The 19,269-nt window shown below is 42.0% G+C and overlaps 1 protein-coding gene across 1 annotated transcript in view; it reads right to left on the bottom strand.

Annotated features, from left to right (window-relative positions):
* EPB41L4A (erythrocyte membrane protein band 4.1 like 4A) overlaps window positions 1-19,269 on the bottom strand; it is a 203,143-nt gene that overhangs the window by 181,586 nt on the left and 2,288 nt on the right. The gene's annotated exons all lie outside the window — the stretch shown is intronic.

Raw genomic sequence — 19,269 nt, 5'->3', positions numbered from 1 at the left:
ATGACACGGGAGCTTGTGAAATATATGCCCTTCAGACAGAGCCTCTTCCACCGTACACTCCCCCCCATCTCTTGTGTATAAACATTAGCTACATGCAAGTGAAGTAGAATCCCTTTTAAATCAGAACAGGGAGGGACAGAACTTTTTTTATATTTACATATACACGCACACTGACAGACATACGCATACACATACACAAACACACACACACACACAAACACACTTTCTCTAACACTCACATATTTTTTATTCTAATCCACCCAGCCTCCCTACCTTTGGCGGATGGCTATAAAGTTTACTAAGCTGGCCGCCCTGGGCTGTATGGAGGCGGCCGGATTAGGAAACTACAACGCTCCCTGAGCCGGCCACCTCCATGCAGCCGGCCAGCTTCATTGTTTGCCCAGACTACCACTTTAGGTAAAAGGCTGACAAATCCCAGACGCCAGGGCGACCTGATGCCTGGGATTTGTCGAGCTCTGACTTACCTAAAAGTTTATTTCGGGTTACACACTCGAGAACGTGCGTTCTCCCACCCCATCTTGCTGTCCCCTTGGTCAGGGGTATTACAATGCATAGGCGGCACCATCTACGCTCTTTTCGGGCAAAATATATTTGCTTTTTTACCACACTCACTTGAGAAGATAGCTCAACCTCACATATATGGCCTAAGAGATATACTTCTTTACAACCTGCCGGACGGCTTACCTGTATTGTGCTGGCTAACAAATTACTAAAGGGTTCAATTGGTGCCCCGAACAAAGTACGTACCCAGGGTTGTATCCCAAACCCATTCGGCTAATCGCACTGATAGGGTATTGCATCTTATACGAACCATCTTTCGCCTATACTAATTACCGAGATACAGTTTTATTTCTGTTTAACTATTTACTCTTTATGTTGTGCCCTAGCTGGATACTCACATCCAGGGCTGCCATCAGAAGTTTTCGGGCCCCTAACACTGCTCACTGACTGGGCCCCCCGGGGGCCCGCTTCCAAATCTTGCCTCCAAATCTCGCCCACAGGAATGTACACATAGACATAAACACGCAAAAAGGACACAGATACACCCACACACACACACAGAGATACATAGTGACAGACACATACTAACATACATACGACACACACACACATACTGAAATATATACACATACATCCACCATACACATACAGACAGACATACATATATACATACATACGACACATATACTGACATACATACAGACATATATACACACACGCATCTAATTTTTTCAGCCACCCTCCTGTTTATTACCGTTTCGATGCAGGAGGGTGGCTGGAGCTGATGGGATTCGGCTGACTATCCCCCTCTTCACTGCCTGGTTGTCTCTCCTCCCGCGTGGAGTAAGCTTGGAGGAAGTGACCAGCATTCACTTCCTTCCAGCAGTACTTGCGTTTTTTTGTTTTGTTTTTTAAAGGGGCCCGGTCACGCTATTACATGGCCGCAGCGCTGACCGGGAGCCTGAAGATATATGGCCCACAGAGTGCATCGGCGGCAGCTCTGCCGCTACACGTCATTGTTGTCACCCCCTGATGGCGGCCCTGCTCACCTCAATCACATTCCTGTATAGAATACAAAATGAGTGGCACAGGCAACTATGATACATGCTCTACGTTACAGTCCTGATAATACAAACAGATCGCACATAGGATGATTTCACAACACACTGATTGTAAGCTTTTCTGTTATTGTCACTTGTACCTTATTGTTGACTGAACTAACACTGATACATACTTGAAATAATGTAAACCTTGCTCCACTCAACAAAAAGAGAATTAAAAAAAAAACACACACTAAAATAGCCAAGCAGCGATTAAAGGTGTAGAATGCTTCCAAATCAACACTTATGGTCTAAAGTTTGTGATTTAAATTTCAACTAATTTGCAATTTGTTTTTACAATATGAAGTGTGCCCTATAGGGTAACTAACAAGGTTCGACAGCATAGCTTAAAGCTCCACAGTAAACAAAATAGAATATATATATCCATAAATATAAAGCACCCCCATAATATGCAACAGGAACACATTAAGTTACTCTTCTACTAGCCAGAATGCATGTGCTTCATTCAACGTACACTCAAAGCAGAATCACCACCTATTCTTGATATATTATAGGTAACATTATGGTTAATGGAACTCCAGGTCTCATGCCCCAAAGCATTTTAGAAATGTGGACAGAAAATTTGGGATTTGAAAATAAAAAACTGGGTGCATGAAATGGGGTACAGTGGTGTACTACAGGAAGATTAGGAATTATTTCGAGTTTGGGTTTGTTAGAATACTTAGAATTAGGGGGCATTAAGCATTAGGCGTAATGTTAAAACACACAAAATTCATTTGGAAAATAAAAAATATAACAATGCTACTAAAATAAATAAATACAAATTCACTATAATAATGAATACTAAAAATGTCCTTTTAAAAAAAAAAAAAATACTAAACCATACTGTTTTTAGTACAATTTCCTAATTTGTAATGTCAGTTAGGTACATTATAACTTATTCCATTTGGTTTCAATATATTTAATGTCTCCTTTCCGTGTCCTGAGATTCCTGTGACAAGAAGAGGTTGTTCTTTTTTTCCAACACACAAAATATCTTGCGTGTCTTGTCCTGTTGCTTAGCAACCAATGTGTTAGAAACGCATACCTTCCTGCTTCCCTGTTCTCCGTAGTAATCTGGGAATGGAAGTTTCATAGAAAGTGTCATGAATATTCATACAGAGCATTCCTCAAACCAGAATCCCCGAACGGCACTATTTTCATATCCTTAAATCCACTAAACCTTCAGAATGTTATTGTATCAGAACTCTACAGACTTCAGACACAAAGAAAAAAAAAATCCACCGCTTAAAACTGATGAGCAGTTAGAGCCAAACTTACACAAAAATATTGCTTTTTCTCTACGGATTTTACTAAAATCCTTTTAGGTGGGGGGAGTATTTCAGCTTTCTTTGGCCTTAGGTTTTAATTACTTGGAATTTCTAACAATTTTCTCTTTTTCAAGCTCTGAAAAAGGACGGTCTAAGCATCAATTATCTTAAAGGGACGCTGTAGTCACTATAACTACTTTATCTCACTGAAGTGGTTATAGTGTCTGAAGGCTTTTTTCTTCCATTCAGTTTTAAATCATTTTTATTGCTAAACAAGAGTCCCCAGCAGACCAGCAACTCTGTGCTGCTTGGTCTAATGAGGAAGCATTGGCCAGAGCAGCAATGGGCAGTCGCGATTAGCTGAGAGTGTTAGCTTTTTGCAGCCAGTCACAGTGCCCATGAATTGCTATGGAATTCTAAGGGAAAGTACAATGTCTCCCTTAACCATACCCAGTTGGGGCAGGGCTGTGGGTGGCCTCACTGACTGTTTTGAAAATGGTAGAACACTAAACGAAAAGGGACTCCAGGCACTATAAGCAATGTAATGAGATAAAATGGTTATAAGGCCTACAGTGTCCCTTTTCACAAAATGATTTGGGGGCATGGGACACGGTACCTGCAGCCTTGGAGATGTAAACCGTGCAATTTCTGAGACCAGACTAAGTTTCAAATCTATTTTACGCCCAGTATCAGCGCATGCACACTATGCAGTTGTCGATGCGGTTTGTGTGTGCGCGCATGTCCAATTATTCTCTATGAAAAATGTGCAGTCACGGTATCTAAATCCCTGCTTCCAGTCTGATTACACTATTAATAAAGTCCACTTGGGAGAACATAAATAAACCATTGGGTAAAGGGTCGGCTGTTGGCTAGGTTACAGGGGAAGGTGGTAGAAGCCCTGCTGGGGAGGTTATATGATGCGTTAGTGCCGGGGGAGGATTTTTGCCAGGGATTAAGGTACTGGGAAGCATATTTGGTGTGGAAGACGGGGGTGTTGAGCAGTACATGCATGAATTCCCATTTTAAAACACACACTTTTAAATATGTGTTTTCTATCCCCTCATTCTATATGTTGATGGTGTGTCACTATTCCGGGAACCAAACACGCTAACACACACACAGAAAAGGTGCAGTACCGGACCTTAGAGTGGCCGGGCTAAGCACACAAAGAATAGACAGGAGATAAGCCGAGTAAGTGGAACCAGAAGACAGAATAACGAGAAACAAGCCGAGGTCAAAGGGTAGGAGAAAGTCACAAAGTCAGATAAACAAGCCAGAGAGTACGTAACCAGAAACACAAGTTCAGTAGCAATACTAGCAAGCAAAGACCACAACAGGGCAGGGAGGAACAGGAAAGGTAAGTATTTAAATCATAAGGTTAATTCTGATTGGATAATTTCCAATCAGAATTAACAATCACACGTGGGAGATATCTAGACCTAGGCACTGTGCCTTTAACGCCGGGTCAGGTCGCTGACCCCGGCGTTTAATAAATTGGGCGGTCTCCCAGCATGCAGCGTCATGCATGCTGCTGCTGGGGGCCGTAGAGGAAGATGCGGGCGGCATCAGTGGCTGGGGGGATGCCGTCCGCCGAGCAGAAGCCAGGAAGGGGACCGCGGACGGCTGGAGGGTGAGTGCCGCGAGCGGACTGCAGCCTCCCCTCGCAGCTGCCCGCGGGATGCTGACATGGTGTTAATAAGGGTCTGATGTTTTATTGGGCCATGCGCCAAACCATGCTTCTCCTTAGGAAAGTATTAAATTATATCTTATGGGCTCCCGTGTCACATGACCGAGTTTTACGGTGTTAGTGCAGCGATAAACTCCTCGAGTGGCTGACAGGATGACAACCACTAGAAGTGGATTTAATTCTGAGGTCTAATCATTTCAGTTTATACAAAACTGCAATGATTTACATTTAGTGGTTAAAAGTGAAAGGACAATGCACCCAATGCCCCACTTCATAGATCAGAGTGGGGACCAACAACCAAGGCGCCTGAGATCAGAGTGGGGACCAACAACCAAGGCCCCTGAGATCAGAGTGGGGACCAACAACCAGGTAGGGAGACCTGAGTGGGGACCAACAACCAGGTAGGGAGACCTGAGTGGGGACCAACAACCAGGTAGGGAGACCTGAGTGGGGACCAACAACCAGGTAGGGAGACCTGAGTGGGGACCAACAACCAGGTAGGGAGACCTGAGTGGGGACCAACAACCAGGTAGGGAGACCTGAGTGGGGACCAACAACCAGGTAGGGAGACCTGAGTGGGGACCAACAACCAGGTAGGGAGACCTGAGTGGGGACCAACAACCAGGTAGGGAGACCTGAGTGGGGACCAACAACCAGGTAGGGAGACCTGAGTGGGGACCAACAACCAGGTAGGGAGACCTGAGTGGGGACCAACAACCAGGTAGGGAGACCTGAGTGGGGACCAACAACCAGGTAGGGAGACCTGAGTGGGGACCAACAACCAGGTAGGGAGACCTGAGTGGGGACCAACAACCAGGTAGGGAGACCTGAGTGGGGACCAACAACCAGGTAGGGAGACCTGAGTGGGGACCAACAACCAGGTAGGGAGACCTGAGTGGGGACCAACAACCAGGTAGGGAGACCTGAGTGGGGACCAACAACCAGGTAGGGAGACCTGAGTGGGGACCAACAACCAGGTAGGGAGACCTGAGTGGGGACCAACAACCAGGTAGGGAGACCTGAGTGGGGACCAACAACCAGGTAGGGAGACCTGAGTGGGGACCAACAACCAGGTAGGGAGACCTGAGTGGGGACCAACAACCAGGTAGGGAGACCTGAGTGGGGACCAACAACCAGGTAGGGAGACCTGAGTGGGGACCAACAACCAGGTAGGGAGACCTGAGTGGGGACCAACAACCAGGTAGGGAGACCTGAGTGGGGACCAACAACCAGGTAGGGAGACCTGAGTGGGGACCAACAACCAGGTAGGGAGACCTGAGTGGGGACCAGCCATTAAACATTGATTTGTGAGTGGGAGCAACCCATTGGGCAGTTTTTTTCATTCTGTTTTTGGAATTAAAAGATGGGTTGAGGCATAAAGGGAAACTTTAAAATAAGTTTTATTAAGAGTTTTATAACTCATCTAAAAAGTCTTAATTTGCACTCTGAGCATATATCACAAGAAGGCATTCAAAATACCCCAAATCCTAATTTTGTTCAGCAAACTTTTCGAGTTGTTGATATAAGAAAATTTTAATCTCAGCATCTTCAATAGGTGGCAATCATTTTATAAATGACAGATAATGATTATAAATCATTATCTTGTAATTGTATGTTTTTCAGCCTAACTAGCAATGTCCCATGTGAAACCAGACTTGCGTCAAATCAAAGTTTTCTTTCAATATTCCTAGTGCATACCTGCCTACTTCTGACATGATGTACAGAAAACATCTCAAAACCCTACCTTTGAAGTCTTATTCTTCATCAACCATCATGACTCAGTAGGGACGTAAATGTCAAGACAAATTAGGACAACACAATTTCCTCAGCTAGTCTACTGCGAATAAGTCTATCAGTCAACAAACCAGACATGATAGGTTTCTGTGGGATAAATATATATTAACAATGGATCTACATAATATAACAAGGAATAAACAAGCCAGACAACATAAGATTGCTTTGATGAACACACAGCACACTTTGAGGACGACCGAAAAAAAGCTACATTTGATGGATAATTCTTAAAAATAAATCACCATCTAGCCAAAGCTAGATCACACAGGCCACAAATTCAGCAATTTGTTGTTTTACGGTTCTAGAAACCAAAGCCTAAATATTAATGTTCTGTAAATATTACCAGGATATAAAGGTCATTTTTCAGCACAGTAACAATAGGAAATAGGTAGGGCAGGCAATGGTAATAAAGATCTCAACTCTAAAAGTGTGCTGGTGTAAGAGAAACGTGTGTGTTGATACATATTTCGCAAAATGGCACAAAACTTTTAAATATAGTTTAATCAATTTGTTGGGTGATTTTTTTCATTTTTTTGCGCACTGCCATTTATTCATTTCCCACCACTTTTTCCAACAGTTTCTCCTCTTGGTTTCCCACCACTCTAAATGTGCTGGTCTTTTGAAATGAGGATTTCGATAAAAACCGTCAGGGTTCTATTATACCGAACACCAGCAATGTTTAGAACGCCAAGTGAGATCTGAAAAGTGATGGTTAAATCCCACTATTATTTTGAATACTTTGATAAATCTCCCAAAACATAGCACAATGTGTTTTTGTTTATGTGCTTTGAATGCAAACTGGATGTATTTGTGCGGATACAGGTTTGATAAATGTGCGCTGAGGTTTGCTCATAAACTTGAAGTGCGCTGGTACAAGTTAAGTGTGTGTGTGTGTAACCACTGGGGCACATTTAATGAGTGTGCATTTGTGTGTTGATGAAAGCTGAATGAGTGTGCATTGAAGGTTAGTGAAATGACTGAGTGTGTATGCAAGCTAAGTCAGTGAGTATGTGTGTGTTTGCTGGAGTGCATTGGTTATAGTGTGTGTCTGTATTTGTCTGTAACAGTATTGGTCACTTAAAAGGGCACTATAATCACTAAAACAACTACAGATTGATTCAATGGTTCTGCTGTCTATAGCATGTTCGTGCAGGCTTTTCAATGTTCCCCATAGAGATTCGTTCGTGAAGCGAAGCATTTTGCCGTGCATGCACAATAGCCTTCTAATGCTTTACTATGACAAAGTCTGATGATCTCAGCCATGGAGGCGGGGCCAGCCGTGGCGAGACCGGTGTGGCGATGGAGAAAAGGCAAGAAGAAACACTTTTCCACTCGCCAGAGACTGGGGCCCTAAACATTTATTTCTAAACCAATTGTTAGAAATACATGTTTGTATCCCTAACGCTGTAGTGTTCCTTTATTAATTTAGACATCACAAGAAAAACTACTTTTCTGTGAGATCACTGATCATATTACTGTATTAAAATGTCTAATTCTACAGGACTTTATATCCCAATTACAAGTGATGGCGTGTTGAAAACACAAGTCATACTAGCTGCCTGGAAGTTCATTTAAAAAAAAAAAAAAGTTAATAGTATTTGCCGTACTGTCATATTCTTTCATTAATTTAATTAAATGTTTGTAAGTGTATGAAAGATGTGAAAGATGAGCCCCCGTTTCGTGGTTAGACAGCAGGTCCCACGAGGGGCTGAAACTGTTGGTCTCATCTGTATAAACCCTGGAGAAATGTCTAATCCATTCTGGTGATGTGTCAGTAATTCCAAAAACGTGTTAATTTATGGCTGGAGCGGTGAAGCCCTTTGTTCCCTGTAAGGCCTGAATCAGTGCCTTCCTAGTAATAAGACTAAAGAAAATGAATGCATTATTGCTGAAATGATTTCACGGAATTTACATATAAATAAAAATAAATAAATGACAGATTTTGTTTGCTATCTCTATGTCAATCAACAAGCACTCAAATAATCCATTCATAGAAAACAGCGATACTTTATCATTCCCTTTGGGTACACACAAACATAGCAGGGAGAAAGACACAAGCAAGGTTTCTATAAAAAGGAAAGAGAGCTACATACAGACAGTAACAGACAGACCGATGCTTACATTTTGGAAGGATTAACTGGAACTGATCATCATGTTTGTAACACAGAGAAACATAAAACTCTCATTAGCTAAAAGTGACTCTGAAGTCACAGGGAAACAATGAAGTTTCTCCTTGCTCTGTTCTATCTGAATGAACAAGGACAACGGCCCAGGCAAGTGGGGGGGGGGGGGGGGGGGAGAGGGTGGAGTGCGGAGAGTGAGCATATCCCTCCAAAACTTCCCTTCAGCAATAGTTATTTAAATTGGCACAACATCAATACTAATATATAAAAACAATACATCTAAAAAACAGAACTAGGGCGATATTTCACTTACATAGGTATTTACTAAACTGAGAATTATTCAAGAGGAATTCAAAATTAATTTCAAAATTAAGGCCAAAATTGCCAAATCAGAAAAAAAATTCAGCCATGCTTGAAGTTCAGCTATTAAAATGTGAAATTATCTGATAATTCTCACTATAGTGAATAGCTCTGTTTCTCTGAGTAATTTCAGGAATAAAGCATAGTTACGTAGCTGAAAAGAGACTTGCGTCCATCAAGTTCAGCCTTCCTCACATATGTTTTTTTCTGTTGATCCAAAAGAAGGCAAAAAACCCAGTCTGAAGCGCTTCCAATTTTGCAACAAACTAGGAAAAAAAATCCATCTTGACCCCAAAATAGCAGTCAGATGTCTCCTTGGATCAAGCAGCTATTACCCCACTAATTAGAAATTATATCCCTGAATGTTATGTTTTTGCAAGTATTTATCCAATTGCAGTTTAAACATCTGTATGGACTCTGATAAAACCACCTCTTCAGGCAGAGAATTCCATAGCCTTATTGCTCTTACTGTAAAAAAAAAAAAAAAAAAAAAAAATCTTTCTTCCAGCCAAAATGTGTGACCGCGTGTACTATGTATAGCCCTGTTTATGAATAGATTTCCAGATAATGGTTTGTACTGACCCCGAATATATTTGTATAATGTTATCATATCCCTTCTGAGGCGCCGTTTTTCCAAACTAAACAGATTTAAATTCTTTAACCTTTCTTAACTAAAATGCTCCATTCCTTTTATCAATTTTATAGCTCGTCTCGGCACTTTTTCTAGTGCCATAATATCCTTCTTTACAACAGGTGCCCAAAAGGTGTGGTCTTACCAGCGATTTAGCAAGAGTCAAAATTATATTTTCATCCCGAGAATTTATGCCCCTATTTATACATGACAAAACCTTACTGGCCTTAGCAACTGCAGATTGACGTTGCATATTGCTGCCTAATTTGTTGTCTATAGCAATTCCCAAATCCTTCTCGTGTGTGGTTGCAACGGGTGTAAGCAGATAGCAACTGTTCTGAAACATATCTGTAAGCTGCTTTGAGCAGGATTCTCTTCAACCTATAAGTCCTGTAAGTGTTTGTAATTGTCCTATTTATAGTTAAATCACCCCCCCCCCCCCCCCTTATAATATTGTAAAGCACTACGGAATCTGTTGGCACTATATAAGTGGCAATAATAATAATAATAATAATATCAAACTGCTGTGGACTCCAATTCCCATAAACCTCAGTAGTTATTCGGTAATAGCAGTGCTCCCTAGCTGAGGAGTCAAAGGTCAGTCATTACAGGTCTACAGTCGCCCCAGACAATCAATCCCGCCCTGCAGCTCTGGTTGCCCTTAAACACTCATGATTGATTGCTGCCATTAAAAGGCCATTTGTCATGTTTAGTTCAGATGCGAGTAATAAAACTGCAGCTTTGTAACGGCACCTGTGTCATCCCGGTCAAGATGCACGCTGAGGGATAGAGCTCGTGGAAAGGTTTAGAAGGGCCTTTATACAATTTGTGACAGATATTTCATAGTGTGTGATAACCGAGCAGTGAATATGAGGCAGGGCCAGTAACCCTCGGACAATCTGAACGCCCTGGATTTGGCTTCCGGTGCCCACTTGGCTTGAAAGTTGTACACAGAAGCCAGTTGCAAATTGCTTCTTTAAGCAGAGAAATGTCAAAAAGTTATAAAATGTATAAAACGCAGTCGATTGAAACGAATATGTATATTCACTGTATTTGTGATTCTAGTTACTCTGTATTTTAGTTTATTTTTTTTACATTACCAGTGACAACATGCTGTGAAAAATAATTAGTTCCAAAAATAAAATAGAATCAGAATTTAATTAGTTTATCAGCAGATCTCTATATAGTGCACCAATGTTTGGATCTGGTCATTTCGATATTAAAGATTAGATTAAAGTCTTGATAAATTAGGAATAGCGAACAAACTGGTCAGTATTTTTAGTACTGAAAACATTCATATGGTGATAAATATTTACACTACTGCTCTTACAGGGGAACCATCACCTTCCACAGTTTTCAATATTTTAAAATCGACTAATTCCCTATATTTTGCAAATGTGTTTGTGAGATCTTAAAAATAAAACTAAATGCAGACATTCGCACCCCCTGTATTTAAATCTATCCTAGTACGGACTGCGTCTATCTTGATCCCTGTCAATCATGGTTCTGATCTGCCCTTTTCACCTGGTAGACAGCATAGACAGAGAGAAGAGAAACACAAAACACATTTCAGTCTCTCCTCCTCGAAACCCACCCAGACTGTGCCCTTACTGAAATGGACAGTAAGGTCCATTTGTAAATCTTTAATATACATTTAAATGAAAATACAGAAACGCCTGAACAGGGGTTAATAAGTTATGGGTGAATTTCAAGGTTTTATTTAATAGCAGCATTGAGTAAATTTTAGATAAGTGGAAGTTCCCCTTTAAGAAGTTACCCACAATGTATCTACACATATTGCATCTATAATGTCCAATATAATTCCCCTATTCTGTCCTATGTCACAGTCAATAAATGGTTGGTTGGATGCCTTCCTAGCACTAGACATCAGGATTAGAACAATGACATTTAGACACAGGATAGAGAATTTCTACAAATTGAGATTCACAGTTAAAGGGACACTCCAGGCACCCAGACCACATCTGCTCATTGGAGTGGTCTGGGTGCCAACTCCCACTACTCCTAACCCTGCAACTGTAATTATTGCAGTTTTTTATAAACTGCAATAATTACATTGCAGGGTTAACTCCACCTCTAGTGGCTGTCATCATGGGCACCACTGATGAGGTCATCATGGGCACCACTGGGCTTTGCCCTTCTCCTCAAAGATGCACTGCCCTGGCAACTTTCACAGTGGAGCAAAAAGTTATGCTGGTTCCAGTGGGTGAATGAGCTGGCCTCAGAGGGCATAGGCTGAGCTGAACTGTCCTGCACTCCTGTTTAGTATCTTGTTTTAAGTTTGTTTTATGCTCTTTATATTGGAGTGGTGTGACTGTCTCATATGGTTTGTTTGCCCCTCTTATAGGCACCCAGACCAATTCAGCTCAATTAAGTGGTCTGGGTGGTAGGTTCCCCTAATTTTAACCCTGCAGCTGAAAACATAGTTTACACTGCAGGGTTAATCTAGCTTCCAGTGGCTGTCTCCCTTACAGCCACTTGAGGCGCTTCCGCGATTAAGACAGAGTAAAATCACACTTATTTGATGCTGGACATCCTCACGGAGTCCAGTGTCAAAAAAGATCCCCATAGGGAAGCCACTGGCCGCGCACGCGCATTTGGCTCCACTCCGGAGCTGACGTCGATGGAGGAGGAGAGGTCACCAGCACCAAGGAAGCCCGGTGCTGGATTAAGGTAAGCAAATAAATGGGGCCCTAGTCACTGTTTAGGTGACATATACAAATTTGTATTACTAACACTATAGTGTTCCTTTAATTTAATTCTTGGTGCTCCGCTAGCCACTATAAAACCACTAGATTGAAGCAGGGCCACCAAGGTAAACACAAGCTTGATAATCCAACATGATTTGCCCATCTGTCATAGGCTTGTGCACTTTATTTTTAAATAGTCCCAAAGGCAATTTAGTGCATTTTTTTATTTTTATTTCTTACCTTCATAAACGAACGCCTTTGGACTTACGGTCTGTCTTGTTCTAACTAAAACAAAAATAAGTGCAGTAATCTTGTGTGACATATGTAGACAAGCTTTATAGTAAATCTATACTTTTGATTCTACACCCTGTTCCAAATTATTATGCAAATTCTATTTAAGGGTCACAAAGATTAAAGATTTTGTTTTTCAGTTTAAATATTAGATATTTCACGAAAACTTAAGCGCGATCATCGCACTATTAAGAGATTTGTGGCTGATTCAGAGCACAGACGGGTTTGTGCAAATAAAGGCACATTGAGGAAGATTTCTGCCAGATCCATGCATCGGATCAAGAGAGCAGCTGCTAAAATACCATTACATAGCAGCAAACTGATATTTGAAGCTGCTGGTGCCTCTGGAGTCCCACGGACATCAAGGTGTAGAGTCCTCCAGAGTCTTGCAACTGTGCATAAACCTTCTATTCGGCCACCACTAACCAATGCTCACAAGCAGAAATGGCTGCATTGGGCAGAAAAATACATGAAAAATAATTTTCAAGCAGTCCTGTTCACTGATGAGTGCCGAGCAACCCTGGATGGTTCAGATGGATGGAGTAGTGGATGGTTGGTGGACGGCCACCCTGTTCCAACAAGGCTGCAACACCAGCAAGGCGGTGGTGGAGTCATGTTTTGGGCCGGAATCATGGGAAGAGAGCTGGTCGGCCCCTTTAGGGTCCCCAAAAGGTGTAAAGATGACCTCTGCAAAGTATGTGGAGTTTCTGACTGACCACTTTCTTCCCTGGTACAGAAGGAAGAACTATGCTTTCCGTAATAAACTCATATTCATGCATGACAATGCACCATCTCATGCTGCAAAGAATACCTCTGCATCAATGGCTGCTATGGGGATAAAAGGAGAGAAAGTCATGGTGTGGCCTCCATCCTCCCCTGACCTCAATCCTATTGAGAACCTTTGGAGCATCCCTAAGCAAAAGATCTATGAAGGTGAGAGGCAGTTTACATCCAAACAGCAGCTCTGGGAGGCTATTCTGACATTTTGCAAACAAATTCAAGCAGAAACTGTCCATAAACGCACAAGTTCAATGGATGCAAGACTTGTGAAGCTGCTATCAAATAAGGGGTCCTATGTAAGGTGACCTGTAATGTAAGGTGACCTGTTAAAGTGTTTAAAAAAGTTAAAATATTGTTATAAGTTTGACTGAAATAGCATGTGATTTCAGTAAATATGCTGCAAACACAACAAATGACAATTTTCAGTTCTTTACAACCTATAAAGTGTTTTGAAACTTACTGTGCGGAATTATTTGGAACAGTGCATTGTAAGTTTTTTTATGTTTAAAAAAAATACTGTTATCATTAGGAGGTTTGTTCAATAAAATTTGAATTGTACTCTTAATAGTTGATAACATGAGAATTATGCTGACTGTTATTTACATCAATTATTTAGGTAAATGAGAAAAATATAATTTGCATAATAATTTGGAACAGGGTGTATGTCTCAATCAGCTTGTACACTTATCTTTGCACTGCAAAAATAAAGAATTTACAAAATAAATTCTATGATAAATAAGGAATTATGTATTGATATAGGGTATTAAGTGTCCTTTAACGGCAGAACATAATGGTCACTAAATGAATAGGAGGAAAAATTACTGGCAAACACATGGCACAAACATAAGGAAAAAAACACATGTTTTTACAGTTTTAAATTATCATTATAATGAAAAGATTACAGCCGAACGGTCATTTCCCCTCGTTCCTCAGACCCAGTAAATGGTATTTCAATATTTACTGGAGTGAACAGAATATAGAAGGAAAAAAAATGAATAGAATTCTTACGTACTGGTGCCACTATCCCTGTTACAGCAAGATCGCCATCCAATGATGCCTTAGGTATGTGTGTGTTTGCTCAAATATTGTAAGGCTCTGTGGAATAAGTTGGCACTATATAATCTATCAGAGGTTAAACGGGCACACGCACACCCCGCATCTACTATAGCAGTGCCAAGACTTTTTTTCAACTTGATAAATCTGTTTGTAAATTGGGGACAGTTGACAAGGAAATTCAGTTCAGTGGAATCCCGTGTGTGTGGATGTTTCCTGGGTTCTTGCCATCACACCTAAGGTCAGGATTTGGTATCCGTGGTAACGCGGCCATTTTACCGGTCAGTCACGTGTGACGGAAACCTGTGGTAAATTCCAGCTTTGTGAATAAAATAATTTTTCCTTTTCAGATAAAAAAAAAAAAAAAAAAGTAATCTCGCTTTACTCCAAGTCTCTCACTCACGTGCAGACAGCACTGAGCATTGTGACGGCAATTAACTCCCATTGGAGAATTCAGGCTGGAGGAAAATGTCCTACCATCTGTTTCTACTGATCTATGGGGATTGAATCGAATTAAAAATTAAAAATTGCCAAATGTAGAAGGCACACACACACACAAACACCAACAAAAACACACACAATAACAAAGCAATACTATGTTGATTGTTTACTAAACAGTGGCCTGTAATAAATTTAAAATATAAAAGTATCTCCATAACCAAAACCAAGATGGGAAAAGATGAATTGCAGAACCTTTTCGTTGTAACTATTAAACAGTTGCTATTTTCATCTAAATTTTGCAATAAGCTTTTCGATTCACCACAATTTCACAGTTAGTGAATAGGCTCTTGTGTGAAACGCAGCAGATTGTGCCCCCTTCTAAGTTGTTGTAATTTCACATTGAAACCCTGTTTAGCCTGATTTTCCAACAAGCCACGAGGCCAGCAAAAGAATCTTCTGAATGTATAAAACAAGACTCTAATTAAAAGAGAATTCACATGTCACAGCTAATCACCAAATTAAAACACAGGTTTCCCCAGTGTCAACAAAATGCAAACAAGCTGCGCTTTTATGAAATCCATTACAGCCCAGGACCTGTCTAACCTGCCCAGTCATACAAACAGCCATCCAATACGACTGCCAGACAACTAGTTGCCACGCAAACCAATATTAGCTGAAAAGCACAGCGCCATCCATACATGTTATAAATAGGGGTCTCCGGGCAAAAAGTGCAGCCTCTCATGTTGACTGCTCAGGTGGAAATTTTAAGGAAATGGGGATTATTCACTGATACACTAGAGAGTGTAGTGAAATGAAAAGCGTATTCGAAAACTCAGCTACAGTAGCCAAGCGGTGACTATAGTTGGTATCGAACCATGTTTCCAACTCGGTTATTTTCACCTACAACTGTGTTTAAGGAGCAAAGATCAAACATATTAACATGCTTATACAAGAAAGCTAGGTGGACCTACCTAGCCCACCAATAATAGGTACTACCCTTAAGCTACTTATTATGTAAAGAGACAGCAACAGATCAGAGAAAAAGAATTGCAGTATCTCAAAACTATTTTATCATTTATGTATATTAAAAGCAGTGTCCAATACTAAGGGTTTCGGCAGACATGTGGTTTGAAGTCTGGCCTCATTTACATGTCAAGCTGGGAATTCTGGGAAGTCCTCTTTGGGCATAGACACTCGAGAAATCATGTTTCCACAACTATCCCAAAGCCCAAATTACCATATACAGGTGCTGCATAACACTAATTTGTGTACATATATATTTTATTATTTTATTTTTATTTATTTTTTTTAAATGGTACAACTTGCAAAGTTTGACCATCAGTGACAAACAAGTTTTTTCGTTAAACAGTCTGTTTTAGTTACAATCATTTTGCAAACATCCCATACATCCACAATAGCATACAGCTTCTGACAAGGGGCACACATTTGTCCGATAAATAGGGTAAGTGTTATATAAATAATATAAATAAGAGGTATATTTTTTTTCTCCATTTAAAGGAACACGGTAATTGTTTCTCCTTTGATTATGCCCTATGTATCTTCATTATTACACATCCCCTGTTGCCACTTGCCTTTTTTATATTTATTAGTTTTTCTTCTTTTAGCTGGATCTCAATACCTGGGTGCCGCCATATTGTTCTCCACTGCCCATATGCCTGCAGTTTGTTCGACTGATGGATTGTGGGTAAATTAGCTTAACAGCTGAAATGGAACTTTGCTTAAGCTCCGCATGAGAAAAAATATTCCCTACAACTTTTTATGGATAACTAAAAAACTAGGGTGAACTTAAACAAAAATTCAAACCAAAGAGAAAGGGAGACCAAATTAATTCAAAAGCAGATCTTACAAAGTAACAGAGCCACTTTAAGAACTGTAGAGGTCACAGTAGGTAGTGTATCATACATACCTGCAGCCTTTTTAATATGCTACTATGCAGTGTTTACTATTCCACTTTTATTCTGCAATCAGCTGTGTTGTCCACGTAATATAAAACTGGAGAGTTTGGTTGCATTCGCCCCCAAGGTTATTTGCACTCAATGACACATACCTGTCAAGCAACTCCCATGGATAATGGCTGAATAAAATACAAAGAGGCTAGGGAGGTGGCGTCTATTGTCTTGGACTCTTACGAAAGCCACAGCTTGTGTCATCAGTGTTTCGTTAAGGAAATGAGAGAAGCGAGATACATTTTCTAGGTAGCAGAAGCCCAAAGGATTTTTCATAATTCTACTGGAAGTGTGCCTAACGATGCAAAGAATTTCACTATACAGTAGCAACAGGCAATGTTTGGCACATCGATGCTGCAGACAAACATTCAAATCACGCTTGACATGCCATAAATGGGGAAAAGAATCTTTAGAGATTCATAGAGCAAGGTAGTGCCTGGGGATGCTAAACCCAGATCACGGGTGTGACAGCATGTAACAAGGGGGCATCCCTACTTTGTACAAACAGGCGTATTCACCAAAAATCGCAACTGGGGAGAATTTACGGGAAAAAATGGAGTTGGAGAATTTTTGCAGCTTGGCTTAGAATAAAACACATCAAATGTTTTAAACAAACAGTGTCTCTAGAGCTCTTAGTAATCCCCATCAACCTGCATGTGCTGCACACTGCCTGCCAGTCTCCCAGCCTTAGGTTCTGGATGATGGTACTGTAGCTGTAACTCTGTGACTCTCTGCCAGCCCCTGTGTGTTACCATAACACTCTCAGCCATCACGGTTTGCCGTGAGTCTCCACGTGAAGCTATGTTCTAAACAAGTAACATTCCAGGCATGTCATGAAAGGATTTCTCCCTCAGACCAGTAAAGCCAGAGCGGTCTGCCTTAAACTCCGGAGCAATAAGCACAATATGATTGACATTTTAGCATGTATACAGGAGGTTCTGCAGCAGCAGCAGCGTTATTATTTCAGCACCATAGACTTTAGTGAGCAAACCCTTTTCACAAGAACAGTCTCTTTTTGTCTTCTCCCATCACCCAGCTGCCCTAATCTGCTTGTCATTACAGTGAGGTTTCTACCAGACAGAGATCACTGGGGTTAAACAATGCAGCCAGTCAGATAGGGAGCTGGCCAGGAGCTGGCTCAATTCTCAGGGTTTCAGTTTAAAAATGAAAACAATATTATATCACTGGATACAAAATCTACAAGCCAACACAGAAAGCAAGTGGTAACACCTAGCACCCAGCCCTGCTACATACCTCCAGCTATAAAAGTCACTCATACAATACCAGTTAATTATCCTACATGTAGGAGAACTTTTTATAAAGCAGCTCTGGGCGTGCACGGCTATTGTTTAGTCTGCAGGAACTTGTGTGCAATTAATATCTGCCTGCAACCAAGCTAATGACATGTGAGAAGCAAGACTCAAACAGATCCATGACAGCCTGCGCCAGGCAGAGGGGCTTTCATGACAGCCTGCGCCAGGCAGAGGGGCTTTCATGACAGCCTGCGCCAGGCAGAGGGGCTTTCATGACAGCCTGCGCCAGGCAGAGGGGCTTTCATGACAGCCTGCGCCAGGCAGAGGGGCTTTCATGACAGCCTGCGCCAGGCAGAGGGGCTTTCATGACAGCCTGCGCCAGGCAGAGGGGCTTTCATGACAGCCTGCGCCAGGCAGAGGGGCTTTCATGACAGCCTGCGCCACACAGAGGGGCTTTCATGACAGCCTGCGCCACACAGAGGGGCTTTCATGACAGCCTGCGCCACACAGAGGGGCTTTCATGACAGCCTGCGCCACACAGAGGGGCTTTCATGACAGCCTGCGCCACACAGAGGGGCTTTCATGACAGCCTGCGCCACACAGAGGGGCTTTCATGACAGCCTGCGCCACACAGAGGGGCTTTCATGACAGCCTGCGCCACACAGAGGGGCTTTCATGACAGCCTGCGCCACACAGAGGGGCTTTCATGACAGCCTGCGCCACACAGAGGGGCTTTCATGACAGCCTGCGCCACACAGAGGGGCTTTCATGACAGCCTGCGCCACACAGAGGGGCTTTCATGACAGCCTGCGCCAGGCACAGGAGCTTTCATGACAGCCTGCGCCAGGCACAGGAGCTTTCATGACAGCCTGCGCCAGGCACAGGAGCTTTCATGACAGCCTGCGCCAGGCACAGGAGCTTTCATGACAGCCTGCGCCAGGCACAGGAGCTTTCATGACAGCCTGCGCCAGGCACAGGAGCTTTCATGACAGCAAGTGCCAGGCACAGGAGCTTTCATGACAGCCTGCGCCAGGCACAGGAGCTTTCATAACATAATGTGCCAGGAGGCACAAATTCCCCAAACTGTCATGGAAGCCCCCTGTGCCTGGCACATATTGCCATGGAAGTTCCTGTAAAAAGGGACATATCATAATGGAAACCCCCTCACCTGGTACTTACTGTCATGGAAACCCTGTAGCTGTTACATAGTATCATGTTACCCCCTGTACCTGGCACTTACTGTCATGTTACCCCCTGTACCTGGCACTTACTGTCCTGTTACCACCGG

The sequence above is a fragment of the Pelobates fuscus genome, chromosome 5 (genome assembly GCF_036172605.1).
Source record: "Pelobates fuscus isolate aPelFus1 chromosome 5, aPelFus1.pri, whole genome shotgun sequence".
NCBI lineage: Eukaryota > Metazoa > Chordata > Amphibia > Anura > Pelobatidae > Pelobates > Pelobates fuscus.
The sequence above is the reverse complement of the archived record's forward strand: the minus strand, read 5'-3'. Positions and strand labels throughout refer to the sequence as shown.